This window comes from Moschus berezovskii, chromosome 21 (genome assembly GCF_049115385.1).
Source record: "Moschus berezovskii isolate FMDL1 chromosome 21, NW_MosBer_1.0, whole genome shotgun sequence".
In the NCBI taxonomy this organism is placed as follows: domain Eukaryota; kingdom Metazoa; phylum Chordata; class Mammalia; order Artiodactyla; family Moschidae; genus Moschus; species Moschus berezovskii.
In genome coordinates this window covers 62,070,554-62,084,808 of record NC_142480.1, presented here as the reverse complement: position 1 = coordinate 62,084,808, position 14,255 = coordinate 62,070,554, and the positions used below count along the sequence as shown (strand labels likewise).

Here is a 14,255-nt window from a genome sequence, read left to right as displayed (position 1 = left end):
TCCTAAAGAAGACATACAGATGGCCAACAGGCATATGAAAAGATGTTTGACATCACTAATTATAAGGAAATGCAAATCAGAACCACAATGAGATATGACTTCATGCCTCTTGGAATAGCTGTCATCAAAAAGGCAAGAAATAGCAAGGGTTGGAGAGGATGTGGAGAAAAGGAGACCTTCGTATGCTCCCATATACTGTTGGTAGGAGCGTAAATTGGTGTAGCCACTATGGAAAACAGTTGGGCGATTACTGAAAAATTCAGAATGGATCCAGCTGTCCTATATCTGAGTATCCAAAGAGTATGAAAACACTAATTCAAAGAGATATAGGCATCCCTATGTTCATCATGGCATTATTCATAATAGCCAAGATATGGTAACAACTTCAGTGCCCATCAGCAGATGAATGGACAAAGATGTGGCATATATGCACAATGGAATACTATACAGCCATGAAAGATGAAACATTGACCTTTCTGACAACATGAGTAGACCTTGAGGGCATTATTCTAAATGAAATAAATGAGAAAGACAAATATGGCATAATTTCTCATATGGGAGATATAAAAACAGACAAAAACCCAAAGTAAATGAGCAAACCAAACCTAGTAAGGACAGTTAGATGTGGAGAACAGAGCAGTGGCTACCACAGGAGAAGGGGCAGACGGGGGAGGGTGAAATGGGTAAAGGGGCTGAACTGTATGGTGAGAAAAATGAAATCATTTTCTTTTGACTATTAACCTTTCTTTTTTTCCATGACCATAGGTCACAATTTCCTGTTTCTTTGCATGTGTTGGTTGAAGACGAGATGTTGCAGACATATTGCAGCAACTCTGAATTTTTATGTATGTGTTTTTGAGGATTTTTGATCTGGGAGGTAGTCAGCTTGCCTGGATTCAAATCACAAACTCTGTCTCCTTTGATATGTAGCTGCTACTTATTGGTACTTTGTCTCATGGCTGCCTCTGTAGCTTAGCTCTGTAGAGGTCTTCTCTGTACCTGCAAAGTTGATGGTTTGACAAGATTTGGGCATGGATGCTATTGACCCCTATGGCTTCCTTGCTTCAGCTGGCTTTAGGGTCTGTACCCTCACCCTTCAAGCCCATTTGGCTTCAGCTTTCTGCCAGTTGAGGAATGTCCTTGGTTAAAAAAAGCATCAGGCTCATAAAGATCTGACCCTGTGTAGTTCCATCCTTCAAGGCTGGGTACCTCTTTAGTTTCTGACTTCTTTTGGTTGGGTTCCCTGGGGTCTCCTTCACTTGTGTGTAGATTATTTATGAGCCAGGAATTCGGCAGTTGCTCTGAATTAGGGTTTCATTCATTCTGTGGTTCCATGTTGACACTTTGCCTTTAAATTTCTAGCTGCCTAAAAATTTCCTAGTCCTGAAATTTGATCTTTGACACCTTTAGCTGGTAAGACTGCAGTTTTTCCTACCAATATTTTCTGTAGCCTTGGGGGTTGAGTTATGCCCTGTGGCCAGTAAGCTGCAAACACACAGGTTTTAGCTATTTTATTTGCAATTTTTTGAAATTAAAATTCCCTCTGGTTTCTATGTGCTTTTGAATGCCCTATGGCATCTGTGAGTGATTTTTTAAAATTTATTTTTCAAATAGTTATTATATATGGGACTCTGCATGGCCATTTCATTCTACCACCATCATCTGATGAGGACTTTGTCCTGGGAAGAATCATAAAATTTTATTCTTTGCTTTCCCATCCCTTTCTATAAGGTAAGAGAGGAGTTTATTCTGATGAATTAAAAAATGGTTGATATTAGCAAACTGCAGGTAAATTAAGCAAAAAATAATTTAGATAATGAATAGACATAATTTACAGTGTTTTATTATTTTACATGTATGATTTGTGAAAAAACTCACTGGTGAGTACATGTGGTTTAATCAACTACAGCAGGAGTTTATAGATCTAAAGTTCAGAACAGTTAATGGTGCGTCTTCAGTCGTGGTCCTAACCTTAGTGCTTGTCACAAAGTTGTGTAATGTTGTATCGATACCCAAGTTATGGGCATAGCACACGGCACGCGTCACAACTTTGCAGCAGTTCAATTTCTCTTCATTAATTTGTATACACATGAGTCAGCTGTTGTTCTGTCAATAAGTTGTATCCGACTCTTTGTGATCCCATGGACTGCAGTAAGCCAGGCTCCTCTGTCCAGTGCTATCTCTCAGAGTTCGCTCAAATTCATGTCCACTGAGTTGGTGATGCTATATAACCACCTCATCCTCTGCTGCCCCTTTCTCTCATTGCCTTCAATCTTTCCCGGCATCAGTCTTTTCCAATGAATTGGCTCTTCGCATCATGTGGCCAAAGTATTAGAGCTTCATCATCAGTCCTTCCAATGAATATTGGAAATCAAGGTTGATTTCCTTTTGGATTGACTGGTTTGATCTCCTTGAAGTCCAAGGGACTCTCAAGACTCTTCTCCAGCACAATTTGAAAGCATCAGTTCTTTGGTGCTCAGCCTTCTTTATGGTCCAACTCTCATGTCCATACACGACTACAGGAAAAACCATAGCCTTGAGTATATGGACCTTTGTTGGCAAAGTGATGTCTCTGTTTTTTAATACGCTGTCTAGGTTTGTTGTAACTTTCCTTTCAAGGAGCAGACGTCTTTTAATTTCACATTATTCAGAATACCTATTAATTTAGTTTCAGTGAAGCTGCAGTTTATAGTTTCATTCTGTGAGGAAAAGAAAATGTGCAGATTTATTGCATAAATTGGATCACAGGGGGCTCGTTTCATCTATTTAAGAGTATACATTGTTTCTAAACACGTTCATTGTGGTATGTGTGACTTGAAGTGTCATTAAAGAAATTACTGGACAGTAAGATTCATCTATTTTGGCTTTCCAGTTCTGTGAATTTTATAATCACAAGCATACTTAAAATACAGAATAGTTCACCCCTCTCCAAAACTCCTTCTTATTCTAGTCTTTTCTACCCCCTCACCCCCACCGATAACCTTTGGAAACCACTACTATGTTCTTGATCGCTGTAGTTTTGTCTGTTCCGGAATATCGCATAGTGGAGTCTTACCGTGTGTAGCCTTGTAAGACTGACTTTTTTCACTTTTTCATGATGCCTTTGTGAGTTATCCACATCGGTGTGTCTGTTAGTAGTTTGTGCCTCTTTAGTGTGAGGAAAGCATCCAGTTTTGAAACAAGTAGGTGCCTTGTTGTAGAATGAATGAGATCTTTTCAGCTAGACCTCTTTGGAGGAACATTTGTTAATGGGCCAGTTTGAGTTTCTCCCTTAGTTTGATGATTCTGTAATTGCCTTTCTTACAAAATATTGACCCTTTAGTCATTGCATTATTTTATGCTGAAATTCTCCTTAGATAATCAAAATTAGTGGGGTTTACTTTAACTTTGGCCCTCAAGCCATTAATCTACAAGACTTAGCATTCGGGGAAGAAAACACTGGATTGGTAAGTGGAGAGTTGGCCAATTTAAGGCAGAGCTAATAAGTATTTTGCTTTTGTATAAAAATATGAAAAGGACACTTTGCATTTCAGATTCCTGAAAGCCCAATCCTGATACAAGTCGAAAAAACAGGAGCGGCACTTAAAAGTGTTCAATGAAGTGATTAGGCATCCAGACAATTGTGTGACTTGTGATGCCTTGAAGTGGCCTCAGCTGACGTGTTGGTCACCAGGCCCTTCTGCTCCATGTCCCCTCAAGTGCGGGCCCGTCATGCCAACGTCTGAACTTTAGCTGAGACATAAACAGCAGAACACTGGCTTCCCCGGTGGCTCAGTGGTAAAGAATCTGCTGGCAATGCAGGAGCCACAGGAGACCTGGGTTCGATCCCTGGGTCAGGAAGATCCCCTGGAGGAGGAAATAGCAGCCCAGTCCAGTATTCTTGCCTGGAGAATCCCCATGGACAGTGGAGCCTTGTGGACAACAGTCCATGGGGTCTCAAAGAGCCGGACGTGACTGAAGCAACTTAGCACGGCGCACACAGCGGAAGTGGAGTAGTGGGAGTATGCTGTAGGTTCAGGTACCAACTCCGCTGTCTGATGAGAAGGGGGTTTCTGTTGTAAGACAGATAAGGGCTTGCAGGATGGGGTTTTGGAAGGGGTCAGGGGACGTTCATGGGGTACAGCCTGGCTCCCTGTACTGGGATGGGTACCCAGAAGTCGCCCTGTTCTGCTCTTTGCAAGCCAGTGTCCTTTACTCACTTATGTTTCCTGCTTCCTCATCACCTTGCCGTGACGCCTACCCACTCTGCTTGTAGCGCCTCAAAGGACTGGGACCTGTTACAGTCCTGGTTTCAGTCCACTCAGAACCTCCTGCAAGAATCTGGGTGCTCCAGCTGGCCTGTGGACCGTGGGTCCACTGTGCTGGGCAGGCTTTCGTGGTTCCGATATGGTCCATGAGCCTCAGCTTTTTAGCTGGGGCTGCAGTCAGGGCAATAGTAAAGAAGAACTATGGCTGAGCAGACACCCCATAACCATCCAGGAGAGGAACCGGTAGATGAGGTCTCAGCCTGGGCTGGAGTGCTTCCAGTCAGGAGCACCCGGCAGGCCTTCATTGCTGCACAGTGGGTCGCTCATAACAGAATGTTCCAGCAGCATAGTCTGTGCTGCTTGTAGGTCCTGGGCCACACGAGTCCTCAGACTCTGCCCTAGAGCCCTGGCTCCAGACCCTCGGCGCTGGAGTGGGACCCAGCCATCTAGGGTTTAGTAAGCCCTCTGGTGGTGCTCAGGCTTCACTCTAGAGTTTGAGGCCCAGTCACCCAAGGCATGCCCTTTTCAGTGGTAGTTTATTTTGCTTAAAATTGTTTTTCTATGTTTTGTGTTGTATGAACTGGTGACGTGCAGGGTCCAGCATTGCATTAAACTGAAGCAGTTCTTTCTCTTGTAATTGATAAGTGAGATGAATTACTGATACAAATTTTCTTATGTCAAACCACCCAGGATAAAGCCAGCTTGGCCAAGGTTATTTTCTTTAAGCAAAACGTTTTTCTTCAATATTTAAAACATATAGTTTTATCATACCTTTTAAATAAATTCCTGTTATAATAGTCAAATACATAGAAGTGAACGATGCTTTTAAAAGAGAAAACAATAACTAAACAGTAACTAGAGCTTATCTCCAGGTATATCTTATTTTGGGGAGGTTCATGTTAACGCATTATTCTCAGTTGTTTTTGAGAAAAGATGTTATTATACAAATAGGAGTATAAGGATTCTAAACACTTAGTCTTGTTTGCTGAAAGTGATGTTTTTCTGGAGCAGGTGTTGGCAGCTGTGGCCCAGAGACCAAATTCTGCCTGTTGCCTATTTTTGTAAATAAAACTTCATTGGAACAGAGCCTTTGCCCGTTCATATAGTCCATGGCTGATTTTGCACTGCAACTGCGTGGATGAGTGGTTGCCCCCAGAGCCTACAGTATTTTCTACTCGGTCCTTATAGAGAGAGCTTGCCAGTGCCTGTTCTCGAGAATACAGTTTAAATGTCTCATACTTTAAAGAAAGTGATTTTATCCCCATTGATGTTAGTAATGCTCCTTGGTGGGGAGAATTCGGGAACATCTAGATCATTTTCTGGTATTATAATAGATGATCAGCTGCTCCAAGTGCCCAGGGAGTCTGGCTCTAACTTTGTGAAGTGCGCTCATGACAGACATGCAGTATAATTGTCATGAAAAGATAGTGTAAATGATTAGCAAAGTTAATACTACTTTTGCTGCTTCTGTTTTGAGTTTCCCTGGTTTAGGAGTATCCCAAATATCTTTATAATTTGCACCTGGTCTCTTGGACTAGCAGCTGTGACTACTTGGCCTGAATCTGGATTTTTTAGAGCAACACCTTAACTCTCCTGCTGTCTGGGCCTGGAGTAGCAAGACGGCTGGGCAGTGGGAATGCCCTGTGGCATTTGTCTTACCACTTGTCTTTTATATCTTCTTCCTTCCTGACCGGTCTCGTTTTGAAGCAGATGCAGTTTCCTCTACTGCTTCCTGGCTGTCTGGTGCTATCACTTCCCTGAGTGCACTTGTCTGTGAGCTTTGTCTTGGGTGTCCCAAAGTGAAAGTGAAAGTCACTCAGTCATGTCTGACTTTTTGTGACGGCATGGACTATATAGTCCATGGAATTCTCCAGGCCAGAATACTGGAGTGGGTAGCCTTTCCCTTCTCCAGGGGATCTTCCTGACTCAGGGATCGAACCCAGGTCTCCCGCGTTGCAGGCGGATTCTTTGCCAGCTGAGCCTTCAGGGAAGCCCGAGATCTACTCCTTTCTTCCTGGAGTGGCGGTCTTCCTCCGTGTCTTTGATCTGCTGTGGCTCGTGTTCGGGGACAGCCTGCTGGTGCCCCTTCTGTACTCTGGTGGGCTTCGTCTTGTCCTCACAGAGGGTCCTCCTGCAGGTCCTCCCAAGCTGCTGATGGGAAAGCCCTCTTACTCTGGTGGTGTGTTTGCCCCTGGGATGGTAGTTTCACCCTGGATACCTTCTCGATCATGTGTATCTCCCCCAGCACAGCCTTGGGAGTGAGAAGAGAAACCAGCTCCTCATGGTGATCTAGAGTAGCGGTCCCCAACCTTTTGGAACTAGGTTTTGTGAAGATGGTTTTTCCGTGGATTGGGGTGGGGGGTGATGGTTTGGGGATGATTCAAGCACATTACATTTACTTTGTACTTTATTTCTATTGTTATTACATCAGCTCCACCTCAGATCACCAGGTATTAGATCCCGGAGTTTGAGGACCCCTGATCTAGAGGAACATTGTTTACCCTCTTGGGTTTGGTTTGTTAATATTGGTTTAAGCTTTTTTGTCTTATGTTCATGAATAGCTTTTATTTAAGTATCCGATCTGTCTGCTTTTAGTTTTTTTCTCTGAAAAGTTTACTCTGTACTCATAGACTGAGTTGGAGAATACTCTTCTCTCCTTTTCAGCGCTCTGGAAGGCTTTCCTGGAAAAGTTGGCAGACCTTCTCTCTAAAGTCACCTGACCTGGTGTGTTCAGTGTGGGAGGGGTACTGAGTTCAGATTTCCATGGTCATAGGATAGTTTAGTTTTCCTGTTTTTCCATGAGTCAGTTTTTGTGGGTTGTATTATCTCAGGTGGCTTCCCAGCCCAAGTGGTGCTAGTGGTAAAGAGCCCACCTGCCCAGGCAGGAGACTAAGAGACGAGGGTTCAATCCCTGGGTTGGGAAGATGCCCTGGAGGAGGCATGGCAACCCACTCCACTATTCTTGCCTGGAGAATCCCATGGACAGAGAAGTTCATAGGGTCACACAGAGTCAGACCTGACTGAAGTGACTTAGCGTGTGTGCACACACACAATCTTAGAAATTTGCCCTTTTCTTCTGTTTTCAAATCTATCAGTCTGCAGTCTCCTACCTTTTAAATTTCTGGCACATTTGTAATGATATCTCTATTTTAATTCCTAATGTGCTTTATGAATTGTGTCTTCTTCCCTGCTTTAGCAACACTTGGATTTTTTAAAAATTACTTTATGTTGTATCCTTGTTTTCTTCTTCTATCCTTTTGTCTCCTTCCCTGTAATTTCTTTGCTGTGGCATCAACACTCCCCATGAGCTGACAGGAGGCCGCTGGGCAGTTGTTACTGACAAAAGAGGAGCCAAGTCCCATGTTTTTAACCTTTCTTGGCCCTGTCAGCTGCCTTGTTTATAAAGTGGGTAGAGTGGGTGAGGTCATGCTGGGGTTCCTACCAACTGTTCTGTGCTATGTGGCAAGGTTTCCTTGGGTTTTATGTTCTGACTATGAGTGGAGTCCATCCATGTGCAACCAGCTTACTGCCTCAGCCAGTACACAGTCAGGCTGTAATATTCTTACTAGAGTTAATTAATATTCTATTTAAAGGCAAATTTGTTGGCTTTGGGAATGGAGATGGTTTTATTTGACCAGCATGAAGGCATGATGAAGGCTCATCATGCCTTCATGTTGGAGGGCTGGTGGAGTGTTCTCCTGCACTGCCCCAGATTTTTATTTTGAAATAGTTTTAGTTTTACAAAAGAGTTGAAAAGGCAGGGTAGACCATTATACCCTTTAGTCACCTTGACCTAATGTCAGCTTCTTTTATAACCGTGATACAATGGTCAGAACTGAGAAACTAACACTGGCTGATTTTTCCAGCAGTGTTCTTCTCTTGCAGGATCTGACCTAGGATTCTTTGCTGCCTTTAATCTTCAGGTCATTTGGGACCATTTCTCGGTTTTCCTTGTCTTTCATGACCTGGACACTTTTGAGGAGTGCTGGTCTCTATAAAGAGAGTTATGGAATGTCCATTAATGTAGGTTCATATGATATTTTCTTATGATTCACCCAGGTTTATGGACTTGGGGCACAGTGAAGTGCCCTTTTCCTCAAGTGCTCACATCAGGTGTGGGGGCACAGGATGCCAACGTTACTACTGATGATATTCACCCTGATCGCTCAAGGGGGGTGTCTGTCCCTTTTCTATACTGTGAATTTATTATTTTTTCCTTTCCTTAATTGTATCTTTCTAATACAATTTATTATATCTTTTCAAGTCAATTTTATTAAAGTATAATTTTAAATCCCATAAGAATTGCCAATTTTAAGTGTACCATTCAAAGATTTTTTAAAGCAAATATAGGGAGTTGCATAGCCATCACCACAGTCCCGATTTTGCGTATTTCCATCACCCCCAAAAGTTGCCTGTTGGTGTCAATGTCTTTCCATCTCAGCTCTGAGGAGCCATTGTTCTGCTGTCTGTCTCCATCAATTTGCCTTTCCTGGATGTTTCATATAAATGGAAAGATACAGTATGTGGTCTTCTTCATCTGGCTTCTTTCACTTAGCTTGGTGTTTCTAAGTTTCATCTAAATTGTAGCAAATATTAATATTTCATTCCTTTTTATTGCTAAGTAATGTTTCATGGTATGACTGTACCACATTTTGTTTATGTATTTACCAGTATAGTTTCCAGTTTTGGCTGTTATGAATAATGTGGATATAAATATTCATATACCCATCTTTGTATGGACAGGCATTTGTTTCTCTTAAGTGGGATTCTAGGCGTAGAATCAGTGGGTCATTTGGTTCGCATATGTTTTAATTTTTTAAGAAACTGCCAAATGATTTGACAGAGTTTCTGTGTCATTATGTATCCTCCCAGCAACATATGAGGCTTCTAATTTCTCTACATCTTGTTAACACTTGCTTGTCCTTTTTAAAAAAAATTAATTAATTTTAATTAAAGGATAATTTACAATATTTGTGATGGTTTTTGTCATAAATCAATATGAATTGGCCACAGGTATACATGTGTCCCCCCATCCTGAACCCCCTCCCACCTCCCTCCCCACTCCATCCTTTCAGATTGTCCCAGAGCATGGCTTTGGATGCCCTGCTTCATGTGTCAAACTCGAACTGGTCGTCTGTTTTATATATGGTAATGTTTCCATGCTTTTCTCTCAGATCATCCCACCCTCTCCTTCTCCCACTGAGTCCAAAAGTCTGTTCTTTATGTCTGTTTCTCCTTTGTTGACCTGCATGTAGGATAATTGGTACATCTTTCTGGATTCCATATATACGTGTTAATAAATGGTATTTGTCTTTCTCTTTCTGACTTACTTCACTCTGTATAATAGGCTCTAGGTTTGCCCATCTCATTAGAACTGACTCAAGTACATTGATTATAGCCATTTAGTAGGTCAAAAGTGGCATTTCATTGTGGTTTTAATTTATATTTTAAAATGACTAATATATTGAATATCTATTCATTGATTATTAATAATTTGTATGTCTTCTTTGAAGAAATGTCTGTTCATATCATCTATCCACTTTTAATTGGTTGTTTATTTTCTTTTTGTTGAATCATAAGATTTCTTTATGTAATCTGAATATGTCATTTATCAGGAATGTGATTTGCAAACATTTTCTTACACTCAGTGGCTTGTCTTTTTATTTTCTTGGTGGTGTCTTTTGAAGCACAAAAGTAAATTTTGATGAAGTCAGATTTGCCAGTTGGTTGTGTTCATTGATGTCAAAACTAAGAACTCTTTGCCTAACCCAAGGTTGTGAAGATTTTCTTCTAAAAACTTTATAGCTTCAACTCTTACATCATGTCTAGATATATCTTGAATTAATTTTTTATATGATGTGAAGTAAGGATCCAGTTTCATTTATACCTTACACATTAAAATACCTTACATTTATACTTTATACATCAAAATACCTTACACATTAAAAAATTAGCATACTTTAATTTTTAGAACAGTTTTTAGGTTTAGAGAAAAATGGAGCAGTAAGTACAGAGAGCTCCCATCCCCTTCCACACACACTGAGTTTCCTCTTTTATTAACATAGTCCTTTGTGTGGTACATTTGTTATACTTCATAAGCCAATATTGATGCATATATTAGCCCACTAGGGCTGCTGTAACAAAGCACCCACATTGGGTGGCTTAAACAACAGAAATTAATTTTCACATGATTCTGGAAGCTGGAAGTACAAGGTCGAGATGTACGCAGGTTTAGTTTCCCCCGAGGCCTGTTTTGTCTTGTGATGGCCATCTACTCACTGTGTTGTCTCCTGGTTTTCCTCTGCATGTGCTCATTCTTTGGAACCCCTCTTGTGTCCAAATTTCTCTTCTTATGAGGACACCAGCTGGACTAGATTAGAGCCCATCTGAAGACTTCATTTTGAGTTCATCACCTCTTAAAGGCCCTTTCTTCATATACAGTTGAGTTCTGATGTACTGGGGGTTGGCAGACACAAGTCAATCCATAAAGGATACATCATTGTTAACTAAAGTCCATAGTTTACCTTAGGGTTCATTCTTCATGTCATACATCCTGTAGGTTTTGACAGCTTTAGGAAGGCGTGTTCCATCATTGTAACATCATACAGAGTAGCTTCACTGCCCTAAAAATCCCCTGTTCCACCTATTCATCCCTTGCTCCTCCCATCCCTTGACAATCACTAATACTTTTATTGCCTTTATAGCTTCACCTTTTCCAAAATATCATATAATTGTGTTAATAATTATATGGCCTGGGTCAGGAAGAGCCCCTGGAAACCAGGGATAGGCTACCCACTCCAGTATTTTGGGGCTTCCATGGTGACTCAGATGGTAAAGAATCCACCTGTAATGCCGGAGACCTGGGTTCAGTCGCCGGGTTGGGAAGATCCCCTGGAGGAGGGCATGGCAACCCACTCCAGTATTCTTGCCTGGAGAATCCCCATAGTCAGAGGAGCCTGGCAGGCTACAGTCCATGGGGTCACAAAGAGTTGGACACAATGAGTGACTAAGCACACAGCACATCCTTTGCAGATTGGCTTCTTTCACTTAGTAATACTCTGTATGATTCTCCGTATCTGTTCAGGCATGAAAGTGCATTTATTTTCAGCACTGAATAATATTCCATCATCTGGATGCACCATGGTTTATTTACCCATTCTCCCATTGAAGCATATCTTGGTCGTTTCCAAGTTTATTTTTTATTTATTTGGCTGTGCTGGGTCTTAGTTGCAGCATGTGGGATCTAGTTCCCTGATCAGGCATTGAACCTAAGCCCCCTGCATTGGGAGCACAGTCTTAGCCACTGGACACCAGGGAATTCCCACTTCCAAGTTTTGATAGTTATGACTATAGGCGCTGTAAATATTTGTGTGCAGGTTTTTGTGTAGACATAAGTTTTAACTCCTTCAGGCGCATATACATGAGCACAACAGCTGGATCCTAGAGTAAGAGTGGGTTTAGTTTTATAAGAAACCACCAACCTGTCATCAGAGTGACTGTACCATCTGCGTTCCCAACAGTGAAGGAGAGTTCCATTAGCTCCACATCCTCACCAGCATTTGGTGGTGTCCGTTTTCTGGATTTTGACTGTTCTAAGTGTGTAGTCGCATCTCACTGGTTTCAAACCTGCGTTTTCCTGATGACATATGATGTGGAACATCTTATATGCTTACTTGCATAACTTCTTTGGTGAGATGTCTATTAAAGTCTTTGGCTCACTTTTTAATCAAGTTCTTTGTTTTTCGTTCTTGAGTTTTATGAGTTCTTTGTATACTTTGTGTAATAGTTCTTTATCAGATATGTCTTTTGAAGATATTTGCCCCCCCCCTCAATTTGTGGTGTCTCATTCTCTTGACAGTGTCTTTCACAGAGTAGAAAAGTTTGATTTTAATGAAATTTAGTTATCACTTGTTTATCATGAATCATGCCTTTGATGCTGTAGGCACAAGTTTATTGCCTAACCCAAGGTCATATAGATTTTCTCCTGTTTTCTTCTAGGAGTTCTACAGTTCTGCATTGTACATTTGTGTCTGTGACCTGTTTTCAGCTACATTTTGTGCAGGGTTTCAGGTTGATTCATGGTTTTGTGTGTTGACATCCAACTGTTTCAGCATTGTTGGTTGAAAAGGACTGTTCTTCCACTATTGACTTTGCTTTCCTCCTTTGTCTGAGAGCAGTTGATTATTTGTGTGGATCTAATTCTGGGCTTTGTTGTGTTCCAGCTTTATTTATTCATTTTCAATTAATTAATATTTGGCTTATGGCTGTCTAGTCATACTACCACTATTTGTTGAAAAGACTATCTTTTCCCACATTGAGTTACCTTGGTATTTTATAGAAATTCAGAGCATAAGCGTTTACTTCTGGGCCTGCCTTTCTGCTCCACTGATCTGTAGCTTACCGTTGCACCATTAACACACTGTCTGAGTACCTTGATTTTATAAGAAGCTTTGAAATTGGGTAGTGTAAAACCTCCAACTCCATTTTTCTCCTTCCTCCCCACCCCAAACTGTTTTGTTTATCCTAGAGACCCATTTCATGTGAATTTTACTATCAGCTTGTCAATTTCCACACTAAAAAACTGCTGGGATTTTGATAGAACTAAACTTACAGATCTACTTGGGAAGAATTGCCAACTTAACAGTATTGAGTCATCCAGTCCTTGAACATGGCATTTCTCTTCATTTATTTAGATCTCCTTTAATTTCTCTCAACAATGTTTTGTCATCTTCAGTAATTTAAGGCTCATGCTTCCTGTTAAATCTATTGAGTATTTACTTCTCTTTTAATGCTGTTGTGAGTAGAATTGTATCTTTATGTAATCTTAAGCATTCTTAGCTTTGGAGGACTTTGCTATTTGGGGAACACTGTTCTCATCATCTATAAAGTTGGAGGTTATATCATTCCGACCAAGTTGGTGTTGTCATTTCAGGTGCATTGAGGGTAAAGTACAAATACTTTATAATTACCATCTCAAGTGACTTGGGGGTTGCTTCTTGGTCATAGGTTTTCATTCATTTTGGGCACAAAACCAGCTATTTATTTAGCTCACATTTTGATTGGTGATTTTGGTGAGGCTCAGCGGGGTGGTTTTCTGCCCTAAGCTGGGTTGGCCTATGTGTCCACAGTCACCTGATGACCTGTTTCTTTGGACCAGCTAGACGTTGGCTGGCACCCTGAGGGTGCCTGGGCCATGTTTCTTGCATGGTGGCAGGCTAGCCCAGTTTGTTCTCCTGTGAGTGGTCGAGATCTGAGAGAATGGAGAGGCCTGGACCCCAGCAGGCCTGGCTCAGAGCTGGTGTGCTCTTGCCAGCTCCATTCTGTTGCTCAGTGTGTCACTGGTCAGCCAGATTGAAGGGGAGAGGAGATCAGCCCCATCTTTTGACGGGAGGAGCTTCAGAATCACATGCAGGGGTATGTGGATACAGAAAGGGGAATAATGTGACCATTTTTGCAAACAGCTCACTACAACAGTGTGAACTTCTGTAATTCAGCCTGGCTAATTAGACTCTTTGTTTGTTTGTTTCTTTGGGAAATTACTTACCTTTGAATTTTTGCAGGCACAAACACCACCTCTTCCAATAGGCGCTGAGTAGGTGACATATTTCTTTTCTTAGATCCCAGGGCGTTCAGAGCACAAGCAACCGCGTAGTTGGGAAGTGAGGAAGGTGATGTAGTTGGGTGCGTGTGGCGTTTTCTAGCTCCGGGCGACAACAGAGGCGACTGATTGCAAGGGCGTATTCCTGCTGCAGAAACAGCAACTGGTATTAGTTCTGGTTGTAGTAGAGTTAAATCAGCGTGGAAAGTGGGAGAGGGGCCAGCTGTAGCCCGTCTTGCTCTACAATAGCAGTGTCACTCATGTTCCGTGGAAAACAGGACTTGGTCTGTTTGTGGTAAATACTTTGCCATAATCGGCCAAGGTGAACTCTGAACAAGTCCTGGCCCATCTCCCTGGGTTCAGGGAGCATCTGTTGCCCAGATGCTCCTTCTTGGCTTTGGGAGGGGGTG

General features: G+C 41.8%; 1 protein-coding gene across 1 annotated transcript in view; it reads left to right on the top strand.

Moving 5' to 3' along the window:
* Nucleotides 1–14,255, top strand: part of LOC129550235 (protein FAM169B-like) — a 36,274-nt gene that overhangs the window by 13,563 nt on the left and 8,456 nt on the right. The window lies entirely within an intron of this gene.